Source organism: Lithobates pipiens, unplaced genomic scaffold (genome assembly GCF_037356315.1).
Source record: "Lithobates pipiens isolate NorthernLeopardFrog02 unplaced genomic scaffold, aLitPip1_a1.2 Scaffold_22, whole genome shotgun sequence".
NCBI lineage: Eukaryota > Metazoa > Chordata > Amphibia > Anura > Ranidae > Lithobates > Lithobates pipiens.
This window is the reverse complement of record NW_027507784.1, coordinates 121080227-121096660: the sequence shown is the minus strand read 5'-3', so window position 1 is coordinate 121096660 and position 16434 is coordinate 121080227. Positions and strand designations below refer to the sequence as shown.

The following is a 16434-nucleotide window of genomic DNA, read 5'->3' as shown; positions in this document are numbered from 1 at the left end:
TTGCCAACAATGGCACAGTCTGAAACGGTGCAACGCCGACATTGACAAAAGTAGTTTTTGTAGTATTTTTGGAGACTTCGGGGTTGCGATTTCAATAGACAACTGTGCAGAAACCCATGTCTCTGAAATCGACCCCGAAGTCAGGACTAACAACATGTGGGTATGAAATCGATTTAATTCCCGCTGTCAATCTGAACCTAGGCTTAAAAAGAGTTGCATGTTTTTCTAAAACAAAAATTTCAGTTTCATCACATACAAGAATGCTGTTCTATAGTTTATAAGGGTATTTTGTCTTCCTCTTGATCAGCTAGGCCTTCAAAGCATGTACGTTATTTAAGTATTAGACTAGATGGATGCATGTTTTTTTTACCTATGTTGGTATGTTGACACTTCCCTGTGCATTGTTCATAAGACAGAATAATTAAAAAACACTAATAGACTGACCCACTCCTTATTGTTTTGTGGAAGAACCGGAGATATACATTTTTGTAGCACAATCTCAGCACTGGTGTCTTGGTGAAATGTAATAAGTCATTAGATGTTAAAAAATTTCAGTTTTTGATAGACTTTATTATTATATTTCAATAATTGAGTAAAATCATAATTGAAGGCGTCTTCATCATCTTGCTAGCATGGTTAACCTGTAATAAATTACAGAAAGGCTGGTCATATAAAGTAATAAATATTAATGGATTATTAAAAAAGGAAAATAATAAAAAATAAAAGTATATACATATATATATATAATTTATTCTTTATAAAGTTGCTGTAATCTTGAAAACTATTTTAGTATTCAAAATAATGATGAACACGTCCTCAACAAATCCCAACAACAAAGTGTGGGCTAGTAAACCCATGGTTCAAAATAAGTTTAAAAAGTCTGTAACTTAACCTCCCTGACAGTATAATTATGTCAGATTTTTAATGCTCAAAGCGGTACATTGTTTTGCATGGAAATTTTGCGTTTTATATTGTATGCCTGTAATTCTTAGGAATAACACACAATCTGTCCAAACAAGAGTCTAGTAGACATCCTGGGTATAGTAAAGTTTGAAAGATAAAACCATAAATTATAATATAATAAATAACTATAAATAATTATAACACATAATATGATAATAAATGTATTCAATAATGTAATCAAATCAAAAACACTGAAATTTGCTCAGTTGCAGAATGGTCGCTTTCGTTACTTTCAGTGTTGAGTAGTGGGGACAAGGTAAGTAACTTTGCCTGGATCCCAGGATGCGATCCCGAGTGTGGCTCAGTGTTACCACTTTTGGTACTGAAAATTCACCCTGAGCTACACTTGGGAATACCGCCAGTAATGCTATTAAATGAAACAGCAGGACTGATACAGAGTTCTAGGATTTCTGAAAACCAGGGCACTCTGACATGCAAATAGCGACCACCATCACTGGTACGGTTCACTTTTTTTTTTGCCAAACAAATGGTTCATCGCTGTGATATGCAGATTGACAGCCTCACTAACCAATACTAAAGCATTCATTATAGAAATTTTTATAGCGCTGACATGTTAATTCATATTAGTCCCTGCCCTCAAGAAGTTTGTAATCTAAGGTCCCTATTCCACATACACTACTGTGCAAATGTTTTAGACAGGAGTGAAAAATGCTGTAAATTAAGAATGTTTTCAGAAACAGAAGTGTTAATAGTTTACTTTTATCAATTAACAAAACAGAAAGTACTGTATATGAACAGACGAGAAATCCAATTCAAATCAATATTTGATGTGACCACCCTTGCCTTCAAAACAGCATGAATTTTTGCACACAGATATTGAAGGAACTGGGATGGTATATTGTTCCAAATATCCTGGAGAACTGACCACAGATCTTCTGTGCATGTAGGCTGCTTCAAACCTTCATGTAATCCCAGACATACAAGCTCATTATGCCTTTGTCTTGCAGGGTTTTTTTTTTGTCCCTCTCTCCTTTGCACTTCAAAGTATTCAAAACGCAAACATTGGCATTTGGAATGCTATTTTTTTTTTAAATTGGTGCCATTGGCAGCCCAATAAACCAGAAATGACGTTGTGACATCACTTCTGGGTTTTTACATTGGACACCTGATAAAAGCCATTTCTGGCTTCATTCGGGACACCACACAGCCGGCAGATGTGCCAGATGGTTGCTCCGGTCTCCCGTTGGGACAGGAGACCCGGGCTGAGTGGCGGAAGGCAGTGGGAGGGGGCTAGGATGTCCCCTCCCACTCCTTATGATAACGGCCAAGCGGTTCATTAACCACATCAGTTGTTATCATGAGAGAGCCAACCGCTAGCTCTAAAAACCGGTAACGGGGTGATGCCTGCAGCTGCATCACATTGCTCTAACCACTTCAAGCAAATGACGTACAGGTACGTGATTTTACATGAAGTTGTTGACCAGGCCATTTTTTTTTTATACTGCACTTTGTTACTTTAACTGACAATTGCACAGGAGTGTGACACTGAAACCAAATAAAATTTATGTCCTTTTTTTCCCACAAATAGAGATTTCTTTTGGTGGCATTTGATTACCTCTGCAGTTTTTATTTTTTGCACTATAAACAAAAAAAACTGTACATTTTGAAAAAAAAAACAAAAAAAAACAATATGTTTTACTTTCTGCTATAATACAGATCTGGAAAAAAAATGTATTAAAACAAATTTTTTCATCAATTTGGGCAAATATGTATTCGTCTACATATCTTTGGTAAAAAAATGCCAATAAGCGTATATTGATTGGTTTGCACAAAAGCTTTAGCATGTACAAACTACGGGATAGATTTATGGACTTTTAATTTATTTTCTTTTTTTACTAGCAATGACGCCAATCAGAGATTTTTAGCAGGACTGCGACATTGTGGCAGATAAATCTGACCCTAAGCGACTCTTTTTGGGGACCAGGGACACTAATACAGTGATCAGTGCTAAAGAAATTTGCACACTATTTATTGCACGAAATGGCATACTGGTATGTTGTTTCACACAATAGAGCCGCCCCGTCACAGTATATATACGGTGGGCAGTCTTTAAGTGGTTAAAAGCCCCAATCAAATAGAATGCAATAATGCTAGAGATGGTATTAAATCAAAATCCTTGAAGAAAATTAATTCCTTCTTTCCTTCCTTCCTTCCTTCCTTCCTTCCTTCCTTCCTTCCTTCCTTCCCCCATTTAGATATGGAAACACCCACCTGCACATTACAAAGGGTTAATGTTTTCCATGATGGTCATGGTGACCATGTGGGCCCGGTCCATGGTGGCCAGGAGGTTGGTGGTGAGGATCATGATGGCCATGATGTCCATGTGGAGGGGGATGATGGCCTCCATGAGGTGGTGCAACATGCCCTGGGTGGTGGTGTGGTCCAGGGTGTGGGTGACCTGGTGGATGACCATGGGGCGGTCCTGAAATAGAACATGGTATTTTTTTTGTTTTGCAGGTATCAAACACCTCTAATAATACATAATTTCTTGGACTTGTATGCATATTTTGCAGGCAATAACAAACACTGTGTTAATATCACTGTAACAATGTGAACTAACTAACTACTGCTAGTGCAAATTTACCTGTGCTTGAAGGATACCCACCAAAAAAAAAAGTATAGCATTTACAATTGTAACACAAGCCATATTGTAATTTATCGTTATTGAAAAAAATACCTTTCTTTTTTAATCTGCAATGCTGTAATTTTCTGTAAATGTCAAAGCAATATAGCAACTGGAGGCCTTCTGTACATAGTTGGTGAACAGAATTCCCCCAAAACTGTAATTTGCTGCTTGTGTGATTGGCTTACTGATTTTGCCAGAAGTCTACACTAAGAGACAGGTCACATTTTTAGCACCCTCTGCAACAAAAATACATTTTTTGGCGAGATACTCCCAAAGAGTTAAAGTATAACTAATGCCAAAACTGGTTTTTTCATTTTGTATAGAGTGGAGAGGGATTAGAACATCTGTCATGTTTTCAATGGCTACCTCTGCCTCCCATTAGGAACATTCACCTTCTCTATTTGTCCTGTTTACCATTATCATCATGGGATTTCACAACAATTGGAGATCTAGTCATATACATTACTGGGCTTTATACGGCAAAACAATTGTATAGAGTGCATCCAACTCTTAGGAGACAAACAAAATTAAAAAACAGCAATGGGAGGGCGCCAAGTGAGTGTGAGTTTAAAAGCAGTAACACTTTAACCACTTCCCGACCACCGCACGACGGTGTACGTCGGCAGAATGGCACGGGCAGGCAAATTGGCGTACAGGTACAGCCATTTGAAATTGCCGCCCTGCCATCGGGACCCCCGTGAGTCTGGTCGCGGGTCCCGTGGACTCGATCACCGCGGGGATATGCGCATTCGTCTCACGGGGAGGCTGAACGGGGAGATGCCGATGTAAACAGCATCTCCCCATTCCGCCTAGCAACAAGTGACACTGATCTCTGCTCCTTTGATTGGAGAAGAGATCAGTGTTCACTAACACACAGCCCAGTCCCCCACAGTTAGTTACACACCCCTAGGACACACTTAACCCCTACACTGCCACCCCCTGGTTAACCCCTTCACTGCCAGTGTCATTTACACAGGAATCAGTGCATTTGTATAGCACTGATTGCTGTATAAATAACAATGGTCCCAAAAATGTGTCAAAAATGTCTGATGTGTCTGCCATAATGTCGAAGTCACAATAAAAATCGCTGATCGCCGCCATTACTAGTAAAAAAAAAAAAATTATAATAAAAATGCCATAAAACTATCCCCTATTTTGTAAACGCATTTTGCACAAATCAATCAATAATCGCTTATTGCGTTTTTTTTAACCAAAAATATGTAGAAGAATACGTATCGGCCTAAACTGAGGAAAAAAATGTTTTTTTAATATATTTTTGGGGGATATTTATTATAGCAAAAAGTAAAAAATAATGCGTTTTTTTTAAATTGTCACTCTATTTTTGTTTCCTGACAGACTCCATGGCAGCAACGTGTGGGTTAAGTCCCGCCTCCACTACCCCATAGTACACTACTCCCATAAATCTTTGCTCCCTGCCCCTGGCCGTGTTCTTTTTTTGTCCTCCTCCGAAGGACCCAGAGGTGGTCTTTCTACCTGAAGATTTATCATCCCCACGATCGAGGTCGGCCAGTCTGAGACTCTGGGTCTGGAAAGTCGCATTACTCCGCTAAGCCCTAGCTATTAGCAGGGTATGGAGTGGGCAGTGGAAGAGGCACTGTGAAGAAGCCCATGTCCTGGCCACTGGCAGGCAGGCTGCGCATTGGTCGGATAGCCAGCTATTAGCAGGTGACCTGTTTTGCCCCCTGGAAAGTCCGGTGTCATCTTACCTTATCTTCGGCCGAGTGATCGATCGTGGTGGGAGTGGTGAGAGGTTCTATAAGTTCTTTATGGCAGCAGTTTTTGTATTTTTTATCTGTCTTCGTTTGTTTCTGTTTGTTTGTATGTGCAGGCATGGCGGCTGGTTCTTCCGCGCTCCAGCCGCCGTTCTACTTCCGGGTTTGCGTTTTCGGCCGTACTGCGCATGCGCGAACGCGGTTGAGATCGAGGCTTGGTTTCGCACATGCGCGATAGCGGCAAATTGCCGCTGTTTCGCGCATGCGCACAGGCACGGCGGTGACATCACAGGGGCGGGCTATTTAAACGGGGAATTAGTCTGCAAGCTTTGGGAATGCTTGCGGGCTGTTGCGGTGACTTCCCCCTGCCTCTGTGTTGCATCTACTGGTAAGTGGCATTCTGGGACAGGGTGGCTATCCCTTCCCTGTCCCTTGCACTGATTCCTTGTCATCTTTTCAGCGCGTATGGATATCGCTGAGGACATGGATTCTTTACCGCCTGTTTGTGGCCAGCCCTCTCACAAAAGGTATTTCTAATGTTCACCTGAAGGTTTGGTGGGGGAGGGGTATTTATCTGTTAGCTCTGTCCTGATGTCTTGTCTCTTGTGGTTTCTTGTCTTGTTCCTGTTTCAGCCCTTCCAGGTCAGAACAGCATCGCAGCTCTCATAGAGGGAGCGACTCCTCCAAGTCGCATCACCGGCACTCCTCTTCCAAATCTAAACATTATGGTTCCTCCTCAAGATCAGGACACCGTAGTGAAGAACGATCGCACTCCTCGAGGACTCAATCTAGTCACTCAGCTAGTGCCTGTTGGGGGTGCAGAGCTCTTGTACCGGCAGGAAAATCTTTATGCGATCCTTGCTACGCCAAGGCTTCCAATGAAAGGGGTGACGCGGATCAACAACTTAAAACCCTGGTGGAAAAAGTTGTTAAGGAGTCCCTCAGAAATATTGAGGGCCAGTCCTATGTTCCCCCGGCAGAGCCGCCACTTTCTCCAGGAAGGGAGACTCAGCTGCAGGATACTTGGGAATCCTCTGCGCATAGCCACCCCTCAGCTGCCATATCTGACAGTGACTCTGATGAAAGTGATCCCTGTGTGGGCTTTGATTTCGCTCTACTGCCTCCTCTGGTCAGAGCTGTTAGGCCGCGTACACACGCGGGGACTGTTCGCCCAACTTTGTCCGTCAAACAGTTTCGGCAAACAGTCCGCTCAAAATTAGCATGGACGGACATGGCCACACACGTCGAACGAACAGTTTGCTGAAACCGTGCGCGATGACGTGAACGGCACGTACGACGGGACGAAAAATACGACGTCCTATACACTGCATTATAACTTTCGGCGTGTAAATCCTTTCTGAGCATGCGCGGAACTTAGTTTGACGAACAAGCCTACAAACGAGGGGACTGTTCGCTGAAACAAAGTTTCAGCGGACAGTTTTTCGGAATTTCCGAAAAACCTTGTTCAGCGGACTGTTCGCTGAAACTGTCCGCTGAAAGCCCACACACGAGCGGACTGTTTGCCGAAACACTGTTCAGCGGACAAAGTTGGGCGAACAGTCCCCGCGTGTGTACGCGGCCTCAGAGAGACACTGAACTGGGAAGATTCTGTGGCTGCTCCTTCCAAACAAAGAAAATTCTTTAAGCAATTAAAGAAGGAACGGATTAATTTTCCTTTTATCTCTGAGCTAGGTGAAATTATCACAGATGAATGGGGCAAGGTGGAGAAGAAAAATTCCATGCTATCGAAGGTTTTGAAACTCTATCCTTTCAATGAAGAAGAGGTGAAGCATTTGGAGGCAGCGCCATTGGTAGACGCAGCAGTCATGAGGCTGGTGAAACATGTCACTCTTCCCTTAGAGGATACTGTGTCTTTTAAGGATGTTCTGGACAGACGGATTGATGCTGATTTGAAGAGAGTGTATCTCACAGCAGGAATGGCCTGTAAGCCAGCGCTAGCTCTGGCCGCTATGTCCAAAGCAATGGAGATATGGACAGATAGTGTAGATGAGACACTTAGGCCGCGTACACACGCGGGGACTGTTCGCCCAACTTTGTCCGCTGAACAGTGTTTCGGCGGACAGTCCGCCCGTGTGTGGGCTTTCAGCGGACAGTTTCAGCGAACAGTCTGCTGAACAAAGTTTTTCGGAAATTCCGAAAAACTGTCCGCTGAAACTTGGTTTCAGCGAACAGTCCCCTCGTGTGTAGGCTTGTTCGTCAAACTAAGTTCCGCGCATGCTCAGAAAGGATTTACACGCCGAAAGTTGTAATGCAGTGTATAGGACGTCGTATTTTCCGTCCCGTCGTACGTGCCGTTCACGTCATCGCGCATGGTTTCAGCAAACTGTTCGTTCGTCGTGTGTGGGCAAGTCCGTCCATGCTAATTTTGAGCGGACTGTTTGCTGAAACTGTTTGACGGACAAAGTTGAGCGAACAGTCCCCGCGTGTGTACGCGGCCTTAGAAATATCTCTGAAGATACAGCTAAGAGCTCGCCTATCCAAGAGCTTAGGCTGGCCTCCGCCTTTCTTGGGGAGGCCTCTATCGACATCATACGCCTGGTGGCTCGGGTGATGCTTTCTTCTGTTACGGCTAAACGGGCTCTTTGGCTCCGCCCTTGGCTGGCAGACCCAGCCTCAAAACAAGTATGGTGCCGCATCCCCTTTGAAGGGTCCTCCCTTTTCGGCAATAAGTTGGATGAGGCTATTACCCGAGCCACTGGTGGGAAGTCGGGGTTCCTCCCCCAGGTCCGGCGTTTGCAAGCCCAGAGAAGGTCTTTTCCAAAGAGACAGTACCAGGAACGAGCCAGGGAAGCTCGCAGTTACAGACCAGGCCGTGAATTTTCCAGGTCCTGGAAATCAAGACAATCCTCTTTTAAAAAATCTACAAAAAGTGATTTGAAGGGAGAGAGGGAACCAACTAAATCCTTTTGAGGTTGGGCCCGCTCAGACAGGGCAGGTGGGGGCTCGTCTTTTCCACTTTCGCCATGTCTGGGCGGCCTCGATCCAAGACTTCTGGACCGTCAAGACCGTCTCCTCAGGTCATGTTTGGACCTTCAAGGAATCTCCCAGACTCAGATGGGTCCCCACCTCTCTCCCGGCCTCAGACGAAAAAAGGCTAATTCTTCTAGCCTACGTGGAATCTTTGTTGGCTCAAGGCGCCATTATCCATGTTCCAGTCATTCAGCGAGGCATGGGAATCTACTCTCCTTTGTTTATGGTCCGGAAAAAGAGCGGGGCCTGGAGGCCGGTCATAGATCTAACCCACTTGAACAGTTTTATCAAAAAAGAAAAATTCAAGATGGAGTCATTATCCACAATTCAACAATCTGTCCAAGCAGGGGACTGGATGGTCTCCATAGACCTCAAGGACGCCTATTTTCATGTCCCAGTTGCAGAAAATTACCAGCAGTATCTCCGCTTCTCCGTGGGCGAAAGCCATTTTCAATTTACTTGCCTTCCCTTCGGGCTATCAACTTCTCCTCGTGTATTTTCAAAAGTACTGTTGGCAGTGGTAGCTCTTCTAAGAACCAAAGGGATTCGTCTACATCACTACCTAGACGACCTTCTGTTGTTGGCTCAAGACAAGGATCAACTTCTGGTACACAGAAAGCAGGTCATCTCCACCCTACAGGAATTCGGGTGGATCTTGAACTTGGAGAAGAGCCAGCTGGTCCCATCTCAGCGGCTGGTGTTCTTAGGGGCCCTATTCAACACTGTCAGAGGCACCATCTCATTACCAGAAGAGAAGTTGTCAGTGGTCAGGGACAGAATCCGTCCAGCCCTCTCTGCCTCTCATCTCCAGGCTCTCCAGTGCCTGAAAATTATAGGCACTATGGTAGCGACAATTCCGATGGTGAGGTGGGCACAGTGGAGGATGAGGCCCTTTCAGAAGGGTTTCCTTCATCAATGGTCAGGCAGCAAAACCCAGCTGATTCGGATCACCTTGTCCATGAGGAATTCCCTTCTGTGGTGGCTCCAACGGGAAAATCTCTGCAACTGCCATTCCATTCTCCCCATCTCATGGGTCACCATAACAACAGATGCCAGCAACAGGGGTTGGGGCGCCCACTGTCTGGCGGAAGTGGCTCAGGGCACCTGGATTCTCCCCTCCAGAGGGATGGTGTCGAACATCCTGGAGTTAAGGGCAGCCTTTCAAGCTCTGCTAGCCTTTCGGCATCTGATTTCAGGAGCCTCGGTCTCACTCAGGCTAGACAATACCACAGCAGTGGCATACATAAGAAGGCAAGGGGGTACCCGAAGTCTATCCCTTCTCCAGGAGGTGGAACCGATCATGACCTGGGCTCAGAGGAACCTGAAGGATCTGACAGCATCCTATGTCCCAGGGATTCAGAACGTTCAGGCAGACTTTCTTTCCCGGATACTTCTGGACAACAACGAGTGCTCTCTCCACGAGGAAGTGTTCAACTGGATCCTGACAATGGGGCTCTCCCCAGAAGTCGACCTGTTTGCCTCTCCTTGCAACAAAAAACTGGAGAGGTACTATTCAAGGTACAGGAATCCTCAAGCCTACGGGGTGGATGCCTTGACAGAGAAATGGTGGTTCCACAAGGCCTATGCCTTTCCCCCAACTCCTATTATTCATCAGTTCCTGAGGAGACTCAGGTCAGAGACTGCAGAAGTGATAGCCATAATCCCTTATTGGCCCAACAGACCCTGGTTTCCGCTTCCAATTCCTTTACCATCCAGGCCAGACCTTCTGTCCCAAGGGTCGAGATTACATCCTTGCCCGGATCACCTGCGCCTAAAGGCTTGGTTTTTGAAAGGGGACGGTTGAAGGCTTTAGGCTGTCCTGAAGAAGTCATTCCCACTCTTCTTAGTGCTCGAAGAAGCAGTACTAACCGGGTATATGAGAGAATTTGGGCGAAGTTTGCAGATCACTTGTCTTCAAGGTCCAGTTCCTGTAATACCCTGACAGTCCGGGACGTTTTAAGCTTCTTGCAATCAGGATTGGATATCTCCCTTTCGGTTAGTTCTCTCCGGGTCCAGGTATCAGCAATTTCAGCTTTTTCTGGAGTCGCATGGGCCAATCATCCCTTGGTCCAACAATTCTTCAAAGGAGCAGTCAGGCTTAGGCCACAAAGGAAGCCTAGATTCCCCAAATGGGACCTTCCATTGGTTCTAGATTTCTTCTCTCAACTTGACAAAACGCTCTCAATCAGAGAATTAACCCTTAAAACCTCTTTTCTGGTAGCCATAACTTCGGCAAAGAGAATCTCCGAAATTCAGAGCCTTTTCTCACCTTCTTTCCAGATAGGGTAGTCCTAATTCTGATGTTGGGGACAAATCCCAAGGTGACCTCTGTTTTCCATGAAAACCAGGAAATCACTCTTCCTACCTTCAATTCTGCTGGAAGTCAGGATCCACATCCACTCGATTTGGGAGTTACTCTAAAACAATATCTGGATATTACAGCTTCTTTTCGTCAATCTGACTTCCTCTTCGTGCTATTTAACGGGAAAAGTAGAGGCGCCAAGGCCTCCGTTAGATCCATCGCTGCTTGGGTGGTCCAGGCAATTCAATGGGCTTATAGAGAGAAGGGCTTGGCTCCTCCTGAGGCGGTTACAGCTCACTCTACCAGAAGTCTCTCAACCTCATGGGCGGCTTCGCGTCACGTTGCACCTGATGTAATCTGCAGAGCGGCCTCCTGGTCTTCAATTCATACTTTCATGTCTCACTATTGTGTTGAGCCAGCATCTTTATCCTCTGTTGATTTTGGTTTGAAAGTCCTGTCGGCCGACAGTGTTAAATAAATCTTTTGTTCAGCATTTTGCCCACCCGGGTGTGTTTGGCGAGTTTTTTCCCACACGTTGCTGCCATGGAGTCTGTCAGGAAAATGGAAAATTCCTATCAAAATACTTACCGTAATTTTCCTTTCCTGATGGACTCCATGGCAGCAGGAGTTCCCTCCCAAATGGCTGGAGTAGGCTAGTTACCGAACACGGCCAGGGGCAGGGAGCAAAGATTTATGGGAGTAGTGTCCTATGGGGTAGTGGAGGCGGGACTTAACCCACACGTTGCTGCCATGGAGTCCATCAGGAAAGGAAAATTACGGTAAGTATTTTGATAGGAATTTTCCATTTTATAGCGCAAAAAATAAAAACCGCAGGGGTGATCAAATACCACCAAAAGAAAGCTCTATTTGTGGGAAAAAAAAGGACGTCAATTTTGTTTGGGAGCCACGTCACACAACCACGCAATTTTCAGTTAAAGCGACGAAGTGCCGAATCGCAAAAAGTGTTCTGGTCTTAAGCCAGCAAACTGGTCCGGTCTGAAAGTGGTTAAAAACACTTACATCAAGGTGTCTTGTGAGCATCATACAGGGATAGTGAAGGTTGCCATGCAGGCAAGCAGCTGTCACGATCCGATGCAGGACCGCTGAAAACCAAGCTCAGACCCGCTGCTCGGGGATGCAACAGAGCCTGATGAAGCAGGCGGGGTCTTGGAAATGCGTTGCGGCCTGGCCCCTCACTCACTTGTGTGTGGGCTTGTGTTGGCTTTGTCAGTGGTGTGCAAGAGCTCCATACACTGCCGGTGTTACATCCCTGAGCGACGGGTCCGAGCTTGGTTTTCAGTGGTCCTCCATTGGATCGTGACAGGTGCTTGCCTGCATGGCAACCTGCACTATCCCTGTATGCTATTAATTAATTGTCACACATTCCAGCTCCTCCATAAGCGTTTCCTCATTGGCTGATGTTGTCAGGGCCGTGGCTAGACGCGCAATGCAGCTATTTATAAAGGTGATGACTTACGCAAACAGCGGCTACTGGCTGCCTTCCAGGGTACTAGAAATGCAACCACAGGCCCTGATGATGTCATCCCATGATGAAACGCAGAAATTGGAACGAATATTAGTCTTGAGTGATTGAGGCTATTTAATTCACATATTGTTGTGTATATACCAGTCATTTTTAGTTTGTTTCACTTTTTGTGTCATATACTTCAACACAGGGAATAGCGCACCATTTATATTATTGCTAGATTATCTTACCAGGTGGCATGGGAAAGGGACTGTCCATAGCCTCTGAGATAGAGGACTGGTGTAAATGGAACACGCAAATTCATAAAGGTGTTCTTAATGTTGCTTTGATTGAAGCAAGCTACAAAGTCCACGCCAGATGGTACTTAGCGCTGATGCCTCTGTCAAAGATGTACCCTGGGCACTTCAGCTTCCTGCTTCAGGGGTTGTGCCCATATAGGCTTTCCGCTACATATATGGTGGACATGTCCTAAAGTCCATCGTTTTTGGATAAGGGTTCACTCATTTATTTTCTCAATCACGATGGTTAATATCACTAAAGATGCATGTATCACTCTACTAAACAAGCCTGTTGAAATATCCCGTGACACACTCAGACCTTAATTTATTTCATGTTCCTAGTGACCAAAATTGCTATAGCGACAGCGTGGAAAAGCCCTGTTATAGCATTGCGCTAGTCAAAAGGAAACTCTTGTGAATTATGTTGAATGAAAAAATCATGAGTGTGTTACGGGATAACCAATCAATTTTTGACAAAATATGGTCCCCTTGGCTCACTTATTTACAGGTTCTGAATGAATGAAACTGACTTTATGGATGATCGATAGAGGATCCCCGGATGGACTTACCTTTTCTTTCTCCTCTTCTCTGTTCTATGACTCTTCTGATTCATACTAGCCTTGGCACTATGCTTCAATTACTTTTTTCCTTTTTCTTATTTTAGTTGGTCATGTTTGCACTTGGGGTTAGCTGGTCAATGGATAGTCTTCTGGAAGCTGTGGTCACTGGGGAAAGGCTTCCTAGATTTTTGGGGCCTTTTTACAGTGACTAAGCTTTAGTGAAATCATGATCTTAGGATCCGTATGTATCTTTTTTTCATACCCTGATTATCTGGATAATTGTCTGAATGGCTACCTCTCAATTTTTAGGACATTATTGATGTCTCATACTTAGTCTATAACTCATTGAAAGCTCTCTATGTTTATAGGTGCTTATGCTCATGTACCCACTTGTGGCCATGTGGAAGACCTAACCGAATACCAAATTCTTCTTTGGTCCCCCCCCCTTCCCATTTATGCCCCAATTTTGTTACATGTACAGAGCAAGTGAGGACTGTTCGCCACTCAGTTAAGGGATCATTCACTTCTTGTTTTCTTCAAAATATTAATAAAAATGATTGAAACAGAAAAGTATTTTATAACTCACTTATGTATAAGGGGTTATTGCTATCTGGTAAGCCTTTTACCCATCCGAAGAATATAGAGCACGGAGGTGGATACACTGTAGGACTTATTAGTACCGACTTTTTATTTTGTTAAAAGTTTTTTCACTGATAATTTCACTTGATTCACTATATGTTTGGATGATCACTTGCGTTAATTTTGTTTTTTTCTGATTATAGTATTATTTGAATGGATATTTACACAATATTGTTTGGCGATTTGTTTATAATATTTTAAATTAGTGCTGGTTTCTATCATTTTTAATCACCGCATTTAGATATTTTTTTTTTATTAAATAAGGCAGTCAGTATCTGACAGCATTTGACCTGGTATTTTACATTGTGATATGTTTTTGCTCACTCATTCTGAGCAGTTCTAAAGGCCATCTAATAAAAGTGCACAGGAATAGGAGAAATTTGTATGATAAACATGTCAGGAAAGAAAAGGTTTTTGTTAAACAAGAAATACAGATAATGGTATGAAGGAGTGGTTAGTTAATTAGTTGATTGACAAGAAGGAATTTAGGCAGTGTGTGAAAGGATCAGTACAGTCACACAACTTGTAACAGGGGTTACTCAAACTGGTTATTAGATGTCCTTACCATGATGTGAATGGTCCATGATGGCAAAACCTAATAAAAAGGACAGTTAATGGCATACATTGAATGTGTATTTTCATACGGACAATGAATACAGACTGAAAATACTGAAAGTAGTAAAAAATACATATATCAAAGATACTTCTTACTAATGTCGGGATATCAACCATACACAGTTATTTTAAAGAATCTGTACAATGTTGTAGTTTTAGATTTAGATTAGATTTAGATTTAGAGTAGGGAAGAGTTAAAACCCCTATTGAGTTATTCGCTTCTTGCCTTTGTCCCACTAGGGAAATTTTCCTTCATTCATTCATTCATTCCTTCTTTAGAAATGTTCATGTAAAGCAGAATATATATATACACACCCTTCCTGCCAAATATGACACCAAATGCTGCTTAATTGAAAAGGGATCACCGGAGGAGTTTTTGCATGAAACTAATCCCCAACATCAATACAGGACACAGTAGTGATGTAGTGTTCAGCAAGAGGAACCACAGAGTTCTGCAAGGTACATAGGAGATCATAATGGCTTGAAGTCTGCATTTCACAAAAAAACTCTCCTAGTGAATCAGTGGAGCTGTGTTTGGCAATGTTATTGGCAGTAGAGTACAGTGCTGGCCCTACCATGGGTCCCAGTGGGTCCATTGGACCCAGGCAGCACTTTGAGAAGGGCAGTAAATTGAACCATGGCCGCCTCTCCTTCTCTTCTATTTACCCAGTAAATTGACAACCTAGATTTTTTTTCCAGCAGTTTTGTGTGTCATGATGACAACTGCACCAGTGCCATTCTGCCTGCCTCAATACTACTCTAGCTTGCCCCTATACTGCCCTAGCCTGTCTATATACTACCCTAGCCTGTCTATATACTACCCTATACTGCCCAAGCCTGTCCATATTCTACCCTAGCTTGTCCATATGCTACCCTTGCTTGGCTATATACTACCATATCCTATCCATATACTACCCTAGCGTGCCCATTTACTACCCTAGCATGCCCATTTACTACCCTAGCCTGTCCATATGCTACCCTAGCTTGTCTATATATTGCCCTAGCTTGCCCCTATACTACCCTAGCCTGTCCATACACTACCCTAGCCTGCCCCTACACTACCCTAGCCTGCCCCTATACTACTCTATGCCCTATGCTACCCTACCTGTCCATATACTACCCTAGCCTGCCCCTTAGAATTGAGCATAATGGTATGTCATATCATTTTGCATATAGACAAGGTGCAGTTTGGAACAAAAAAAAAGACAAGGTGCGGTTGCAAATCTAACTTCCTGATAAATTACATTTTATCATAGACTATGATGGATGTGGGGGCCTTTCGGTGGGCTTGATTTTTTTTTGGGGGGGGGGGGGCAGCATTTTATTCTTGGACCCAGGCAGCACAATGTCATGGGCCAGCCCACGTATATATATTTGCTTTACAGATATATTTTTCAATGGGGACATTAAATTAAGCAACAAAATTGCTTTAAAATTGCTTTAAGCTCTGCTTTACATATAAATGCACAGGAACATTTTTATTAAGGCTAGTGAAATAAAAAATGAATATACTGAATACTGCAATTACATTGTATTGAACACATACAGTCATCATAAAACACTATTTTGGCAAAAATAATATTTAAATGTACAGTAAACCTTTCAATTTGTATAGTTAGACTGTACAAAAAACTACCCTTACAAGATTCTCCTATCACTATTCTTAACAATACAGATATAATGAAAATCTTAAAACCAGCGACTGAATATATGTTAATAATACAAAAGATGTACTTAAGTAACCCAAACACATACCTCTGAGGCGAATTGAACAGTCAAGATCTTATGACTGCGCTGTGAGATGAAATGTTTTATTTATAGGGGAAAAAAAGGGCATTGGGAGGAGCAATGTAAAATATCACATAGCAAGGAAACAGACCAAAACTGGTGACAGAGAAAGAGATTTCATTTACAACATTTTTTTTATATTATCAAAACAGCACACTCCCTTCAAATACAGATTCTAACTACAATCCCAGGTAGTCAAACTGCCAAGGAGAAAAATCAAATAGTCCGTTACCATGTACAAAGTTTAACAATTCAAGCATAGTAGCAGAATGCAGAAAATATTGCTTAGAGTTTAATCCAGTATCACACACACACACACACACACACACACACCCTTTTTTGTCGCTCGAATCAAGCAGATTTGGGCGTTTTTCTTCTTTTTACATTGGTGACCTTTTGCCCTGCACAAAATCGCGGCAAAACGCTGTAGAA

The 16434-nt window shown here is 43.4% G+C and overlaps 1 long non-coding RNA gene across 1 annotated transcript; it reads right to left on the bottom strand.

Moving 5' to 3' along the window:
* Window positions 1-549: 549 nt before the first annotated feature.
* LOC143924108 (uncharacterized) lies at window positions 550-16061 on the bottom strand. Its single transcript, XR_013261821.1, has 4 exons — window positions 15970-16061; window positions 14165-14194; window positions 3196-3406; window positions 550-641 (listed from the first exon to the last, which is right to left on the bottom strand). It is a non-coding gene; the product is annotated as an uncharacterized LOC143924108 (long non-coding RNA).
* Window positions 16062-16434: the final 373 nt, after the last annotated feature.